This window comes from Hyperolius riggenbachi, chromosome 5, assembly GCF_040937935.1.
Source record: "Hyperolius riggenbachi isolate aHypRig1 chromosome 5, aHypRig1.pri, whole genome shotgun sequence".
Taxonomy (NCBI): domain Eukaryota; kingdom Metazoa; phylum Chordata; class Amphibia; order Anura; family Hyperoliidae; genus Hyperolius; species Hyperolius riggenbachi.
This window is the reverse complement of record NC_090650.1, coordinates 5,678,258-5,696,698: the sequence shown is the minus strand read 5'-3', so window position 1 is coordinate 5,696,698 and position 18,441 is coordinate 5,678,258. Positions and strand designations below refer to the sequence as shown.

The 18,441-nt window shown below is 47.2% G+C and overlaps 1 protein-coding gene across 6 annotated transcripts in view; it reads right to left on the bottom strand.

Annotated features, from left to right (window-relative positions):
- Positions 1-18,441, bottom strand: part of DYNC1I1 (dynein cytoplasmic 1 intermediate chain 1) — a 540,798-nt gene that overhangs the window by 382,981 nt on the left and 139,376 nt on the right. The gene's annotated exons all lie outside the window — the stretch shown is intronic.

Here is an 18,441-nt window from a genome sequence, read left to right as displayed (position 1 = left end):
TTAACAGTCCAATCTCCCAATCCATCGATAAGATCAGGCGCTGTTATGGTGCCAATTGAGGAACAATCGTTCTATCGATTGTTCTGTAGATCACAATTTTCGTGACGATTCTTTTAGTGTGATCAGATTGCTTATCATTTTCCCCTCCATCAGTGGTCCCCACATATCATTTCCGATCAATCACAACGATCAGACGGTCAATCGTTTGGGAATTGGGATTGTTAATGGACCTCATTAGTAAACAATCGATAATGCGACTATTCAGGTTTGCAGAGGTTTATCAGCTTCTTTGTTTTCATACAATATGATTTGACAAATATGATCAATAAATACGATCATTCACTAAAAACTGTACCGTTAATACACATCTTAACCACTTCGCATCCAGACCTTGTTCCCCCCAATGGACCAGAGCAGTTCTGACATTTTAGCTATGTCCCTATTTAATCAGCAATAACTTTATCCCTACTTATGACACCTAAATGAAATATATATTGTTTTTTTTTCAAGACTAACTAGGCTTTCATCCTATGACATTTTTTCACTTGAGCAATTTTGTTTTCTATGTATTTTAACCACTTCAGCCTACAGCTTCGAAAATCTTATGCATCCGAGCAATGTTCACCTCCCATTCATTCGCTAATAACTTTATCGCTACTTATCAAAATTAATTGATCTATATCTCGTTTTTTCCGCCACTAATTAGGCTTTCTTTAGGTAGTACATTTTGCTAAGAGCCACTTTACTGTAAATACATTTTAACAGGAAGATTATGATAGAAATGGAAAAAAAATCATTTCTCAGTTTTTGGCCATTATAGTTTAAAATTAATACATGCTACAGTAATTAAAACCCATGCATTTTATGTGCCCATTTGTCCCGCTTATTACACCATTTAAATTACGTCCCTATCACAATTTATGGCGCCGAAATTTTATTTAGAAATAAAGGTGCATTTTTTCAATTTGCGTCCATCACTATTTACAAGCTTATAATTTTAAAAAATTTAATAAGATACTCTCTTGACATGTATATTTAAAAAGTTCAGACCCTTAGGTAACTATTTATGTAGTTTTTTTTTTTTTAATTGTAATTTTTTTTATTTTTTTTTTAATACAAAAATGTATTTGGGTAATTTTAGTTTGGGAGGTAAATAGCCAATTTTAGATGTAATATAATGTATTTTTTATTCAATACAGGTATGTGGGTGCAGTTTACTATTTGGCCACAAGATGGCCACATTCAAAAAATTCCTGGATGTGAACGATGTCGCATCTAGGAACTAAAATGAAGAGAAGAAGTTTCCTGGGGGCAGAAATACCACGCTCTCTGATGAGAAAGCGTCGGTATTTCTGCCGGGGACTTAGATCGGTGAATGGGAATTATATTCCCATTCACTGATCGGGGGGGCAGCGGGAGCGCGCGCGGGCGTTCGCCCGATCGCACGCACCACACGGCTGCAGCACCACTGCCTATCTGGACGGATATATGCGTCCAGATATGGCGAAGTGGTTAATGGGGAAATAAAGGTAAAAAATTGAAAAAAAAATCATTATTTCTCAGTTTTACCAATTCCAGTTTAAAAATAAAAAGCACTACTGTAAATAAAAAAACACACATTTTGTTTAGCTATTTCTACCGCTTATCACAAAACTTGAATTATGTTCCTGTCACAATTTATGGTAAGGACATTTGATTCTGAAATAATGCTAGTGTGCATGTTTCACTATGAACTGAGAAAATAAAAGTATTTTTAATGGTAAAAATCAATCTTATTGGCTCAGGGAATATATATTCCCCTTCACCAATTAGTGCTGCAGCAGATAGTGCTGGAGGTTTTGCAGAGGAGCAAGCCCAATCCTGCACAGCTGTGTTTCTGCTACACGACTTATATCAACGTCCTCGTGGTTTATATGAAGTCATAGGTCCAGTGCACTAGCAGATCCTCAAAACACTAGAGGTTTTTGGAGCAGATTTCAGAGCGATTCTAGGCATGTATAGAGACATTTTCTAAACATGCCTAGCGTTTTTGGAGCGTTTTTGTGTAGCAGATTTCATATATTGTTACAGTGAAGCGGTTACTGAACAGCTTCTGTAACAAAAACGCTTGGAAAACAGCTCTGATGTAGAGTTTTTTAGAGCGGTTTGAGCTTTTCCTATACTTTACATTGAGGCAGAAACGCTTCTGCCAACCGCAAAAGTGCTGCAAGACCCACATTTGCGGTTTGCTAAAAACCTCAAACCGCCGGTGTGCACCAGCCCATTGAAATACATTAGCAAAGCGTTTTCATAGGTGGAAAACACTACAAAAACCGCTCGGTGTGCACCAGGCCATAGAGGACGTAGATATACTACAGTGGTGGAAACTGGTTAATAGGCCAGCATTTCCAACGAGGATTTCCTAATGCTACGTACACACTTGCGATAACGATCGTTTACAAGGAACGATAGTTACCAGACGAACAATATTGGAACGACTGGAATGCAACGATGGGATGCAGCAATCATCATACACATTTTAACGATCGTTCTCGCAGAAAAGAATGATCAGAGGGAAATGTTGCGTACATATTTATATAAAATTAAAAAAAAAACACAAACATGAGGTTACAATTGATAAAAATATATGATAGTGAACTTGAAAAGAAAGTTTATTTGAAATTCATAATGTAACAATCTTTACGGGCCGCGCTACACAGGAAGTACGGAATCTGGCCAAAATCCAACGCAGGTGCATTGGCCCTTGTAACGATCGTGCTCGCAAATAACTGTACACACTATAGTTTTGTAACGATAGTCATTCAATATGATTCATTCTGCTGGATTTTCTCATCTTGCCGATATCGTTCGTTCGTCGTGGTACTTAATGATCGTTTGGTAAAATTCTTTACCCGATTGTCGGCGGAACGATTTTTAAGCTGCTGTTTCAAACGACCATAGTCAGTTACTTTGCTTAGGGCCCCATTTAGCCTTAATCCGGCTTCGGCTCTGGGCACCGGCTTCCAAGGGGGCGCCTATAGCTGGTTGCCTATACTGAGGGCACCTACACCTGATTTCCTATACTGGAGGCACCTACGCCTGGCTACCTATGGGGGGGAAGTAGACCTTCAACTGACCTCCTATACTGGGGGCTCTTATGCTTGGTAACCTATATTGAGGGCACCTACACATGAGATACTATACTGGGGGCACCTATACCTGGATACCTACCTATGACCATTATGATCAATTCAATAGAAAAAGTAGCATGATTAAGGATTTGTACTTTTTTAAAAGCATGCTTACGTAACTTAGTCAGGATTTGAACCCAGATCTCAGTGTGTAGTAGGTATCTGTCTTAACCCCTAGACCACCAACCACACTACATGCTAGGCTGGCTTTAGCATGTAGTGTGGTTGGTGGTCTAGTGGGTAAGACAGATACCTACTACACACTGAGATCTGGGTTCAAATCCTGGCTATGGTATGTAAGCTGTTTTGAAAAACTGCAATTCCCTACAGGATGATAAAAATGGATGGAGGAGGAGGAGGAGGATGGAGATTTTTTTTGGGTTCTCCCGGAAAATTCCGCGGAAATAAGAAAATTTCCGCGGAATTCCGTTTGAGAGGTTTAGCAATTCCGTTCCGACTACCGGAATCGGCAATGTCCTAATTCCGGCCGGAATCACGGAGTTTACAATTCCGCGGAATTCAGCGAGCATCCCTAGTGAAGATAGGGGTGACACCCCTCCACCATTGGTGGACAGTCCGCACCAGCTGTAACAGTGGTTCCAGTATAAAAACTGGTTATAAAAGGAGGTAGTGGTAGACTTACCTCCCAATTGATTACCCAAAACAGTCAATATCAGAAGAGACTTTCTATTTTTCACTTAAAAAAGCCTTAAAGTGTGATGCGTTTCACGGGATACAGCCTGCTTCATCGGGGAGGCAGTGGAGGACAGAGAGTAGGTGACCACTGGGTAAAGAAGTCTAGATAAGTTACTTACAGTGATTTTTGCATCGTATCACACACAGAGCATGGATCGTTACAGAGATGAGAGGAGAAATTAAGACATTTCTTAAAATTCCTGAGATTGCATAGCAAATTTTTTTTTTTTCTATTTTTATATCCAGAATAATTTTTTTTCACTAATGACCTGCAAAACTTATCTCAGATGGAGAGCTCTCTGCAGAGTGAAGCAGTGTTTCCGGCGCTATGCGCTGAGCGTCGGAGCTGGGTGCTGCTATAATGCTATAGTTCAGTTCCGGCGATCGACAGACCCCCAGATTACTTCCCCCTCAGAGTTTCTATGACTAGGCTGGGGGAATAGTATTTAATACCACCGGGGATTTGAGCGGCAGCAGGGAGAGGCGTCATTCGACTCACCCTGTGCCCAGCTTACCAGGAGCATACCTATACGTAGGCCTGCAGAGCCCTTTCATGCAATTCTAGGATCCTAAGAGTTCCTCCATGCCATTGTAGGATTAGCAAGGTAGTTCCTACAATGGAGGAACTCTATGCTGAGTGTGTCATATGTGGGGTGATTGCATCAATGTGGGGTAATTGTTCATATGTGGTGTTTTTATGTAGGGCGATCGCTGCAGTTCTTATGTAGGGCAATTTCTGCAGTTCTTATGTGGGGCAATTGCTGCACTGTGGCGTATTTGTTGCCTTTCTTATGTGGAGTGGTTGCTGTATTTCATATGTGGGGGTGATTGCTGCATTTGTAATGTGGGGTAGGAATTGCTGCATATGTAATATGACAATGGTACTATTGTTAACAAAGAGGTGTATAATAAAAGGAAAAGGCAGAACTCATAAAAGTGGTGTGAATTTATGAAGAGGTTCCCCACAACCTAAAAAATGTTGTTGGGGTTCTTTGATTCTAAAGAGGTTGACAAAGGCTGCTGTAAGGGTTCCAGAGCCTTCCCTCTTCGTAGGCGAGTAACTTTTTCTTCCCTGTGTGGTTTCAGGTACCCTTTAAATCCCTACAGAACAATAAATCGCTGGGCATTGATGGATTTACCAACAGCTGCTATAAATCCTTCGCTCTTTCTTGAGTTCTCCCCTTGAGGGACTCTTTTAATGAAAGCGGTTTAAAACTCTGACAAAATTTTCAACAAAAATGTGTTTTCCTACTTTTTATAACCCATACAATTATCATATTTGCTTTTGTGCACATAAATTATAACTTCTCAAAGTTCAGTTAATTTATTTGTAAAGCTGCTGGTGCATTTTATTTATAACTGTTGTCATTCTGTTGTGAATGCTGCCACCAGTGATTTCTGATCTGTGTTTCACTCCAGGACTCATCAGCTGAAGTCCTGCACACCCAGAGAGTGTTTACATAAATGTATCAAGTAAAGAATGTGTACACAAGATAAGATTAACAGCAGTTCAGATGCGGGTTCTCCTTGCAGAAGAAAGAGTCAGCCCTGTGATGTAACCCTTTGAAATTGTTAACGTTGATCTTCAGGCGCTGTTGACCTTCCCACTGATGGAAGAGGCGTTACCCAGTAGTGGATCTAAGCGACCACGGGTCTTCGCCCACACCCCCTGGAGGGGAGTGCAGGATTTAGCTGCCTAGTGCCCAGCCAGGTCACTACTAGGATAACCTCAGCAAGTGGTCAGGAGAACAGCGACGCTAATGTGTGAGATGAGACAGATGTAGTCAGACAGTAGCCAGAGGTCCAGGGCAGGAGATAGCAGCGTAGTCGGGTCACAGGCCAGAGGTCGGGGTAGGCAGATAACAAGCAGAACGAGGTCACAATCCAAGAGTCGGGGCAGGCGGCAAACAGCAGGAGTCGGGGTCACAAGCCAAGGGTCAAATCCAGAAGTCAATCAGAGAGATAGGCAATAGAGTTTCCACGGGGCTTACGCCAAGCTGTCAGAACCAGCAGCACTGGAGTAATGGCCAGTGCTGCTTTTATACAGGATCTTTGGCGCCGAAATTAACGCCCTGCGCATGCGCAGTGCGTGCGCAACGTATTGCGCATGCGCGCGCACGCGCAATGCCGCATGTGGACGCGCGTAACACGCAAAACCCCGCACAACAGTTTGCGCGCATGCGCGCAACGCGCAACGCCGCCGGCCGCCGACCAGGAAGTCCACACACCAGGCCATAGGACCCCCTGTGCGTGCGCACCCCGGAATGGCCACGGGACAGTCGTAGGGACCTGGAGCGGAGGTTGCCCCCCCTAAGGGCAACCTCCGGGTGCCCCTAGGAGCTGGCTTCTCAGGGAACCTCTGGTGGAACTGTCTGACCAGTCTTGGGGCATGAACATTCTGGGTAGGTTCCCAAGTATTCTCCTCCATACCGAACCCTCTCCACTTGACCAGGCACTGGATAGAGTTCCTGACCCTTCTGCTGTCCAAGATTCTCTCAACTTCAAATTCCTCAGCTCCATCCACCAGAATCGGTGGAGGAGGAGCAACTGTACGGTCAGGAAAGTTGCTGGGTATGACTTTCTTCAAACAGGAAATATGAAACACTGGGTGAATTCGGAGTGAAGTAGGAAGAGCAAGTTTGAAGGCCACTTGGTTAATCCGGGTCAATACTGGGAAAGGGCCAATGAACTTAGGGCCCAATTTCTTGGAGGGGCAGTGCAACCTCAAGTTGGCAGTGGACAACCAAACTAGGTCTCCAGGAAGCAATTCAGGACCCTCTCTTCTTAATCTGTCAGCAGCTTTCTTTCCTTTCTCCAAAGTTAGTCTTAGGGTCTTCTGGACCGTTTTGAAATTGTCCTTGAGGATGGCCATTCTCTCTTGAACTCCAGAAACTGTGACCATGAAGTTAATGCCAGGTAGGAAGGAAGGGTGGAAACCATAGTTCACGAAGAAAGGGGACTGATTGGTAGCGGAATGGATGGAGTTATTATATGCGAACTCAGCCGTAGCTAACAGAGGAACCCAGTCATCCTGTGAAGCCGAGATGAAACATCTTAAGTACTGTTCAAGAGTCTGATTGGTCCTCTCCGTCTGTCCATTCGACAGAGGGTGATAACCAGAAGACAATGAGGAATGTATTCCTAGACACTTGCAGAGTTCTTGCCAGAATCTGGACGTGAATTGCACTCCACGGTCAGAGACCACATCCAAGGGTAAGCCATGTAGTCTAACAATCTCTCTGAGAAAAATATCGGCAGTCTCAGCAGCAGAGGGAACACCCTTGCAAGGCAGGAAGTGGGCCATTTTGGAGAAACGGTCCACTACAACTAGGATGGAGGTAAAACCCCGGGAAGAAGGTAGTTCGACCACAAAGTCCATGGCAATGTTCTCCCAGGGCTTCTCGAGTACTGGTAAAGGGTTCAGGAGACCCCATGGACTTGTACGAGGAGTCTTGGATCGAGCACACACCTCACATGAAGCCACAAACTGTCTGCAGTCCTTTTATATCTCGGGCCACCAAAAGTTCCTTCGGAGCAGATCAAGAGTCCTATCTCCACCAAAGTGACCGGCAAGCTTACTGTCATGGCAAGACTGGAGAACCAAGAGATGACAGTCGGGAGGTACAAACAGCTTGTCCTGGAAATAATACAGCCCCTCTTTAGCAATTAAATCTGGAAGCTGGTCCTGAGGTATCTTGGACTGCTTGATGGAGTTCAAGAGATTGGACTGGAGAATAAGAAAGTGCTGAGGTGATAAAATATTCTCTGTTACTGGGCTAGGGCCGGTCTTTGAATGGAACATCCGGGATAAAGCGTCAGGCTTGACATTCTTGGACCCTGGCCGGTAGGTTAAATGAAAATTAAACCGGGAGAAGAAAAGGGACCACCTTGCTTGTCGTGGTCTAAGTCTCTTTGCTGAGCGAAGGTACTCGAGATTCTTATGGTCCGTGAGTATGAGTATGGGAAGCTCCGCCCCTTCCAGGAGATAACGCCACTCCTCCAGTGCGGCTTTGATGGCCAACAACTCCCTATCTGCCACATCATAATTTTTCTCCGCGGTGTTCAGCTTCCTGGAGAAGAATGCCACTGGATGGAGGATGGAACTTGGGCCGAAGCGCTGGGAAAGAATAGCCCCGATAGCTATCTCGGAGGCATCCACCTCCAAGATGAATGCCTTGGTAGGATCAGCGTGCTTGAGGATGGGAGCAGAAGTGAAGCTGGTCTTGAGTTTCTCGAAAGCCCTTTGAGCCTGTGGAGTCCACTTGAATGGGCTACAAGTGCTGGTTAACTGGGTGATGGGAGCCACAATCAACGAGAAGTTCTTTATGAATCTCCTATAAAAGTTAGCGAATCCAATAAACCTCTGGACGGCCTTCCGATCAGTGGGTACTGGCCATTCCTGAATGGCAGAGACCTTCTGAGAGTCCATCTCCACTCCAGCTGGAGAAATCTTCAGGCCTAGGAACTGAATGTTCTCTTTATCGAATTCGCATTTCTCCGGTTTTGCATACAGTCTGTGAGTGCGTAGACGAGCGAGGACCTTCTTCACATGCCTATGATGTTCCTCCTCCGAGGCTGAGAAGATAAGGATATCATCAAGATACACCACTAAGAAGTCGTCAATGAAGTCCCTGAAAATATCATTCACAAAATGCTGGAAAGTGGCGGGAGCGTTGCAAAGGCCAAAAGGCATTACCAGATATTCGTAATGGCCAAAACGGGATCGGAAGGCGGTTTTCCACTCATCCCCTTCCCGGATCCGGATCAGGTTGTACGCCCCTCGCAGATCCAGCTTGGAGAAGATACAGGCAGAACGGAGTCTGCGGAACAAGTCAGGCATGAGAGGCAGGGGGTAGCGGTTCTTCACAGTGATTTTGTTGAGTTCACGGTAGTCTACACAGGGACGAAGTGACCCATCCTTCTTCTCGACGAAGAAAATCCCTGCTCTGGCGGGTGAAGTAGAAGCCCGAATAAAGCCTTTTTGGAGATTCTCTTCAATATATTCCTTTAGGGCCTGAGTCTCTGGCTCCGAGAGAGGGTACGTCCGCCCAAAGGGAATGGGTGCTCCGGGCTGAAGATCAACAGGGCAATCATACGGCCGATGAGGTGGAAGAGAATCAGCTCCAGCTTTATCAAAGACATCAAGAAAATCATGGTACACAGCAGGGATAATGTCCTTCTTAGGCGAACTCAAACAGAAGAGAGCCCCAGCTCGAGGGAAACAGTAGCGTAGGCAGTATTCAGAGCGAAAGGACACTCCTCCAGTAGTCCAATTGATGGCGGGATCATGGGTACGTAACCAGGGCATCCCCAGAATCACAGGAAACAAAGGTGATGGGAGTAAATCGAAGGATAGATACTCCTGATGCTCCCCTTGAATGGTCACGAGTAGTGGTAGGGTCTCGGAGATGATAGGACCAGACCCAAGACTGGATCCATCGGCAAGTTGAATAGTAAGCGGTTGGCGTCTGGAACGCGTAGTGGGCTGGAGTCTTTGAGCCACAGACAAGTCCAGAAAGCATGAACAGGCTCCCGAGTCAATGATGGCTCTAATTTCGATTGTCCTTCCTCTGGGACCCTGCAATGGAAGCATAAGGGGAACATGAGTAGATGCAGGCGGAAGGCAGGGAGCCCTACTGATGCACACTGTAGAATTAGGCTTACCCGAAGGGCGGACAGGGCAGTTCAACCGGAAATGGCCAGGCGCTCCACAGTAAAGACACAGATTGGATGCCCTTCTACGTTGCCTCTGTTCGGGAGAAATAGCGGGCCGGGCCAGCCCCAATTGCATCGGTTCAGGCTCCTCCATCGCAGAAGTTGAGTCAAAGACCGGACCAGGAAGGCTAGGAGGAGTGGGAAGACTCCCTAAGGGACGAGTGCTCCCAGACCTCTCCGCTCGTCTCTCTCTAAGACGTCGGTCTATCTGGATGGCAAGACGGATAAGTTCCTTGAGGGTGTCTGGAACTCCTACCCTGGCCAGTTCATCCTTGATGGCGTCTGATAGCCCTTGACGGAACCGGAACTTCAAAGCAGAGTCATTCCATAATACGTCAGCCTCCCAACGCCTAAACTCCCTGACATAATCCTCCACCGGCCTTCATCCCTGCCGCAGGGTTTCAAGAGCCAGCTCAGCAGATGAGGCTCTTCCCGGGTCATCATAAAGCTCTGCCATGGTAGTAAAAAAGGTGTTCAGGTCGCTCAAGGCGGGATGCTGCTGTTCTACCATGCGGAGCGCCCAGGCCTGAGGTTCGCCTTGCAGCAGAGAAATAACAGCGCCCACTTTTATCTCCTCATTAGAGTAGGTCCTTGGAAGTAATGAGAAATGAAGTCGACAGGCACTCTGGAACCAGCGAAACTTTGTGCGGTCACCAGAAAACCGCTCAGGAAGTGGCAACCTCGGTTCAGGTGCGGGCCCCACAGCGCCTTGAACTGGAGCAGGATCAGGATTGGCGAGAGGAGCAGGAGCAGGAGCAGGAGCAAGCACAGCGGCTCCGACAGGCACAGCAGGGGAGCCCGTAACTGGTCGCGGATCTCCAAGTAACCCTTTTGGACCTCATCCACAGATAGACGTAATTGAGTAACAAGTTCGTATAGAATCTCCACCGGTGAACGATTCTCACTAGCGTCCATATTGGCTGCTCGTTACTGTTAACGTTGATCTTCAGGTGCTGTTGACCTTCCCACTGATGGAAGAGGCGTTACCCAGTAGTGGATCTAAGCGACCACGGGTCTTCGCCCACACCCCCTGGAGGGGAGTGCAGGATTTAGCTGCCTAGTGCCCAGCCAGGTCACTACTAGGATAACCTCAGCAAGTGGTCAGGAGAACAGCGACGCTAATGTGTGAGATGAGACAGACGTAGTCAGACAGTAGCCAGAGGTCCAGGGCAGGAGATAGCAGCGTAGTCGGGTCACAGGCCATAGGTCGGGGCAGGCAGATAACAAGCAGAACGAGGTCACAATCCAAGAGTCGGGGCAGGCGGCAAACAGCAGGAGTCGGGGTCACAAGCCAAGGGTCAAATCCAGAAGTCAATCAGAGAGATAGGCAATAGAGTTTCCACGGGGCTTACGCCAAGCTGTCAGAACCAGCAGCACTGGAGTAATGGCCAGTGCTGCTTTTATACAGGATCTTTGGCGCCGAAATTAACGCCCTGCGCATGCGCAGTGCGTGCGCAACGCCGCACGCGCGTAACGCGCAAAACCCCGCGTATACAACAGTTTGCGCGCATGCGCGCACCGCGCAACGCCGCGGGCCGCCGACCAGGAAGTCCACACACCAGGCCATAGGACCCCCTGTGCGTGCGCACCCCGGAATGGCCACGGGACAGTCGTAGGCACCTGGAGCGGTGAGTGTGACAGAAATTCTGGGTTATATTGCGCTTGAAGCAGCCCAACACAGCTATCCACAAACAGGATGAAGCCCCTATGAATCCTAGCAGCTACCACCCCATATTCCTTCTCAACAAGGATTTGAAGCTTTTAGCTGAAGTAATAGTGAACAGAATTTCCCCACGTTTCCCCCTTTTAGTACACCCTGATCAAGTGGGGGTTGTTCTGGGAAAATAAGCCACTGATGATAGGTTCTTGTTTTACTGAGCGGTGTTGAGTCCTGCCAATGCCTTTACTCTTCCTCTCTTTGGATGCGGAGCAGGCGTTCACCAGGGGCAACTGGTCCTACTTATAAGAAAATGTGACTTCTCCGGTTTTATTCTGCAGGCTATATTATTCCTCTACTCCTGTCCTTCTGCTGTAGGCATATCCTGTGACACTTTTTCCACCACCACTGAAACCGGTCCGGGCTGCCCCCTCTCTGCAATCATTTTTATTTTATTGTTAGAACTTTAGCTCATAAAATCAGATCTAACTCTAAGATCACAGGTATTCCAATCAGCTCATGTCAGCATAAAATGGGATTGGCCGCAGATGACATCACCCTTATGTTCTCCAACTCTGAGGTCGGTTGCAGACGGAAATCTAGCGTTAGCGATGCGTCGCGCCTGACGCACCACATCGCACCACCAAAAACAGGCCTTCCTGCTTCGCATATTGTTAAAATACGCTTCCAGCAATGTGCACCACAACGTCGCGTCAGTGATTTTTTTAACAAATCCACGCGTCACCATCGACTAACATGACTTCCAGGGCGATGCAGATCGTCGCAACTCGACGCAGAAGCTGTGCGGTAAGTAGTTCTTGAACTGTGTCGGGGATATGGCGAAAACGTCACTTCGTCGCATTGGGTCGTAACGTCATAATTTGAAAGTCTCCATAGACTTTCATTGCACGGCAGGATGTGCGGTAAAAATTCCACACCGGTGTGAAAGGGTCCTGAACGGTTCCGTAAAGTAAATGCAAAGCAATTCTAACATAAAAAAGTTATATACTCACCTATGTAGAGGGAAGACTCTGCTTACTACTGAGCATTCCTGGTGCTCTCATGGTGTCCTGGTTCCAATGATGTCACTCCCATTGCAGGTATTTGATCAGCTGGTCGAGGGCTCCCAGTGCCGGCAGATATGAAGCGGGCACAGCGGTGGAACGAGGACACGGTGAGAGGATCAGGAATGCTCTATGAGAACCTGAGCCTTACCTCTCCATAGGTGAGTACAGTATATAACTTCTTTAAGAATCGCCTCACATTTTTAGCAATGCCTCAGGCGTTCTCACTCAATACTAGACAGCGGGGTGTTGTTCACATGCAGCAGTGCGTTGCAGTAACACATCAGTAGGAACTTCAGACTATGTAGTCTATGTACTTCTGGTGACCTGTAAGCCCATCATACAACCCCCTATACTACCCACCACTTCAGTAGCCGAAACTCTGGACTGAGTCGCCGCCACATTCTCCACTGTTAGCCAGAGTTTGGCAATCTAATAGCTGAACTTCAGCATCGCCAACACACAAATTATCCTGCTTGCACCGCTTTATCCACTAACTACGTAAGGGCCTATGGTGGTGCCAAAATTACCAGGTGTGTAGCACACTCAATTTATCTTGATTTGCCTAAAAATAAAAATAAGGTTTTTAAAAAAATAAATAAAAATAATTACCAAAATCATAAGTAGTATTCAATAATTCCTACCTGTAACATAATAATTCATGAAAAAGTTCACCAATGGTTGTTCTGGTGCAACAAAAACTACCTGTTCTCCACTAGTACTCCACCTGTCTTTCACTACTCCCTCTAGTTTTCTGCTGGTCCTCCTCCTGTCCTCTGCTGGTTGTCTGCTTGTCCTTCCCCAGTACTCCACAAGTCCTCTGCTGGCTGTCTGCTTGTCCTTCCCCAGTACTCCACAAGTCCTCTGCTGGTTGTCTGCTTGTCCTTCCCCAGTACTCCACAAGTCCTCTGCTGGTTGTCTGCTTGTCCTTCCCCAGTACTCCACAAGTCCTTTGCTGGTTGTCTGCTTGTCCTTCCCCAGTACTCCACAAGTCCTCTGCTGGTTGTCTGCTTGTCCTTCCCCAGTACTCCACAAGTCCTCTGCTGGTTGTCTGCTTGTCCTTCCCCAGGACTCCACAAGTCCTCTGCTGGTTGTCTTCTTGTCCTTCCCCAGTACTCCACAAGTCCTCTGCTGGTTGTCTTCTTGTCCTTCCCCAGTACACCACAAGTCCTCTGCTGGTTGTCTTCTTGTCCTTCCCCAGTACTCCACAAGTCCTCTGCTGGTTGTCTGCTTGTCCTTCCCCAGTACTCCACAAGTCCTCTGCTGGTTGTCTTCTTGTCCTTCCCCAGTACACCACAAGTCCTCTGCTGGTTGTCTTCTTGTCCTTCCCCAGTACTCCACAAGTCCTCTGCTGGTTGTCTGCTTGTCCTTCCCCAGTACTCCACAAGTCCTCTGCTGGTTGTCTGCTTGTCCTTCCCCAGTACTCCACAAGTCCTCTGCTGGTTGTCTGCTTGTCCTTCCCCAGTACTCCACAAGTCCTCTGCTGGTTGTCTGCTTGTCCTTCCCCAGTACTCCACAAGTCCTCTGCTGGTTGTCTGCTTGTCCTTCCCCAGTACTCCACAAGTCCTCTGCTGGTTGTCTGCTTGTCCTTCCCCAGTACTCCACAAGTCCTCTGCTGGTTGTCTGCTTGTCCTTCCCCAGTACTCCACAAGTCCTCTGCTGGTTGTCTGCTTGTCCTTCCCCAGTACTCCACACGTCCTGTGCTGGTTGTCTGCTTGTCCTTCCCCAGTACTCCACAAGTCCTCTGCTGGTTGTCTTCTTGTCCTTCCCCAGTACACCACAAGTCCTCTGCTGGTTGTCTTCTTGTCCTTCCCCAGTACTCCACAAGTCCTCTGCTGGTTGTCTGCTTGTCCTTCCCCAGTACTCCACAAGTCCTCTGCTGGTTGTCTGCTTGTCCTTCCCCAGTACTCCACAAGTCCTCTGCTGGTTGTCTGCTTGTCCTTCCCCAGTACTCCACAAGTCCTCTGCTGGTTGTCTGCTTGTCCTTCCCCAGTACTCCACACGTCCTCTGCTGGTTGTCTGCTTGTCCGTCCCCAGTACTCCACAGGTCCTTTGCTGGTTGTCTGCTTGTCCTTCCCCAGTACTCCACAAGTCCTCTGCTGGTTGTCTGCTTGTCCTTCCCCAGTACTCCACAAGTCCTCTGCTGGTTGTCTGCTTGTCCTTCCCCAGTACTCCACAAGTCCTCTGCTGGTTGTCTGCTTGTCCGTCCCCAGTACTCCACAAGTCCTCTGCTGGTTGTCTTCTTGTCCTTCCCCAGTACTCCACAAGTCCTCTGCTGGTTGTCTGCTTGTCCTTCCCCAGTACTCCACAAGTCCTCTGCTGGTTGTCTTCTTGTCCTTCCCCAGTACTCCACAAGTCCTCTGCTGGTTGTCTGCTTGTCCTTCCCCAGTACTCCACAAGTCCTCTGCTGGTTGTCTGCTTGTCCGTCCCCAGTACTCCACAAGTCCTCTACTGGTTCTCCACTAGTCCTCCACCTCACCTGTCCTGCATCAGTCCATCACCAATACTCCACTAGATCTCTGCTGATCCTCCACCATACCTTTACCTCGCCTCTACTGGTTCTCTGCTAGTATTCCACCGGTTCTTCACTAGTACTCTGCTAGTTCTCTGCTGGTCCTCCACCAGTCCTCTCCTGGCTGTCCACTTGTCCTTCACCAGTACTATACTAGTTCACTGATGATCCCCCATACATGTTCTACCAATTCTCAACCAATTGTCTACTGGTTCTCTGCAAATCTTCCACGAGTCCTCAGCCAAATCTTCCACGAGTCCTCGAGCCCTCTGCTTGCATTCAAACTGTCCTTGACAAGTTCTACTCTAGTATTCTGCCTATTCTCCACTAGTACTTTGCCAGTTCTCTGCCTCTGCCAATTATCTGCTGATATTGCACCAGTGCTCTTCTGGCAGTCCTCTGCTGGTCCTCCTCCACCCAGAGCCGGCCTTAGAGTACGCGGAGCCTGGGTCGAGTGTCATATGCGGGGCCTAGAGGCATAAGTGAAGGCCATGTACCGTACCACCACAGTCACGGGCTTGTCCACCTCTAAAGCAGTATGCCTTATTATTGTTTAAAAACTTGTTAAAGACCCCTAAGCCAACCAATACAGGAACAATTACAATACGTAATGTAATCAAACTGTACCTATCCCTAGCTCCCCAGCCAGCCTCTACCTATCCCTAGCTCCCCAGCCAGCCTCTACCTATCCCTAGCTCCCCAGCCAGCCTCTACCTATCCCTAGCTCCCCAGCCAGCCTCTACCTATCCCTAGCTCCCCAGCCAGCCTCTACCTATCCCTAGCTCCCCAGCCAGCCTCTACCTATCCCTAGCTCCCCAGCCAGCCTCTACCTATCCCTAGCTCCCCAGCCAGCCTCTACCTATCCCTAGCTCCCCAGCCAGCCTCTACCTATCCCTAGCTCCCCATGAAACCTAGCACCAATCCCCAGCCAGTCTGGAAGCTCCAGCTTGAGCCCCCTCTAGCTCCAGTCCATGCTTGACTAACCTAAATGCCCCTGGGTCCCTCAGGCTGAGGCTCTTGCACGTCACCTTAATCTGACATTTGGCAAGCTTCATGTCAGTGCAGAAATTCATTACAAAAATGCAAACGGCATAGTACAAGAAAGCATGCTGAAGACAAAAACCTAAGCAATAAAAGGGGGGGGGGGGCGGTGAAAAATATAAGTTGTGTAAAACAAAATAGGCAAATCTGAGTATTTGTTAATGACACACTGCTCAGAACACAAACAGCTAGACTTCTGTAGACCTTTCCTTTACCACCACCAAAATGAGCATGGTATGGCGGGCATGACATGCGGGGCCCTCTTAATGTGCGGGGCCTGGGGCGATCGCCCTACTTGCCACCCCCAAAGGCCGCCTCTGCTCCACCATTCCTGCACCATTTCCCCCACCAGTATTCCACCATTCAGTCCTCCACTCCTTTAGTAAAGCTGGTGGAGGAGGAAAGGGTTTGTGACTTGACTAAATGAATGGAAGACTGATGGAAGCATGTTTCAATTCAGGGGAAAAAAAATGATATTTATAATCCACAGAGTTGCTTTCAGAATTTGCCTTGTTCGATTTTGGGTTTAAGCATGCAAAATGTTTTTAGAAGTATCTTGAATTCTACTATTTGCATACTAGAGACAATATTTATGCTTATCTTATTATAACGGATTTCATGAAACATACCGCGAGAAGATGAATGTCCTGCTGCTCTTTGAAGTATGCAGAGGTGGGAGAATATAACGTTTGCTGATGACATTCTGTTATTTTGCCAGCAGGTGTCACTATGGTAGGCTCGTCACGCTGAAAGTCATCTGAAGACTGGAACTGGCCAGATGAATAGGCTGAAGCATCACAATTTTCGGTTTAAAGTTATGTAACAGTCATAGACCATCAACAAAATGGCTTTTTTCTCACTGGATGAAATTTTTGCAATTTATATGCAGATTAAAACTGGACCAATCCAGACAAAACGCAACAAAATATACACCTAGTCGTAAAAATCTTCAATTTGCTCATCAGTCCTCTCGGGTCATCTGTAAAACAGACTTATAAAAATATATTGTTTCATGTAATAAATGGTGATATTGGCAGAGTGGATGAGCAGCACCGGCTTAAAGGACAACTGAAGAGAGAGGTATATGGAGGCTGCCATGTTTATTTCCTTTTAAGCAATACCAGTTGCCTGGCAGCCCTGCTGATCCTCTGCCTCTAATACTATTAGCGATAGCCCCTGAACAAGCATGCAGCAGATCAGGTGACAAGATTAGCTGCATGCTTGTTTCTGGTGTGATTCAGATACTACTGCAGAGAAATAGACCAGCAGGGCTGCCAGGCAACCGGTATTGATTAAAAGGAAATAAATATGGCAGCCTCCGTATACCTCTTACTTCAGTTCCCCTTTAATGTGCAGAAACTCCCATATTCACATTTTGGCTCGAATCTATGATGATGTATAGGGGGCGAGTGGAACGCGCGCTGACTCGGGGACGCGGTCACATGTTCTTCACCAGGAACTCTCTGCCGGGGAACAGTTCGGGCCATCTCTATATCTGACAAGCTCCTGTCAAACATGTTCCGGGGTCTGCGTGCAGCAATGGTAAGGGCTGGAGGACGTGGGAAGGTCTCTGGGGTATTCACCGGTTTCCCTCTTCGGTAAGTATCTGGGGTTTTTTCTCCACAAACTGACTCGGGTACAATTTAAAGGCACACTTCGCACATAACTGCTTCCATACCTTTATGCTGCCCTCCATGTCACAACTATCAACCTGATTAGAAGCTCATGGAGTCAGAAGGTGGAACTGCTGCTGGATTGCACAATGGCAAACAATCTGCCAGGGCAAAGAATAAAAGCAAATTCATAAGCATTGCAAATATTTCAGCAGACATTATTAAACATTTCTTACTTCTGATGTTCCTTCCTTCAAAAGCTACAAAGAATGGAGAGGGTGTGGATGCACATGGGCTATGAGCAGACATTTGGCATAAACCTATTCCCTGCACCCATGGGCACAAGCTCTATGCATGAAGCAATTCACTGCACAGGGAAATAAGGATGTAAAAAAGAAAGGTTGCAGGGATACATCCACAAACGGAACGGAGGATGGTACTTTCCTTGTGTGGCAATGGTTCAACTGACAAGAAGCAGCAGTCACTAACATTATAAGGAATGGAAGGGGGGTGTGCATGGGACTGGGTGCCCATCTCTGGCGCCACCTTGTGGAAGATTCCAAATACTTACCTCATAGTAAGTCCTCTGCAGGTTAGGCCGCCTGAGCGGTTTATGCTCCTTGTCTTCAGTAAAACAGCCTCACTGGGTTTCTGCTTTCCAGATTTGAACTGTATCTGCTGGGAGGCATACCTCTGTATTTTCTATTTATTTAGGAATTGAGTATAATTTATTATCTCATATGATGAGAAGAACTGGGTATATACCCTAGTTTATGCTGGTTGTTAAGAGTACTTTGTCTCTTTATAAAAAATAATAAAAAAAATTAAACATTCCTCTACTCCTTTCCCTTGTGTAGTGTATAGGCCCACCCCCGCTGATGCCTCTGCACCAATCGCAGTCACATGGGGCGGGGAGGTGTTAGCACCCTCCCACTCCCAGTCACAGCAGGGGAGGGCTCAGCCAAGGAGATTT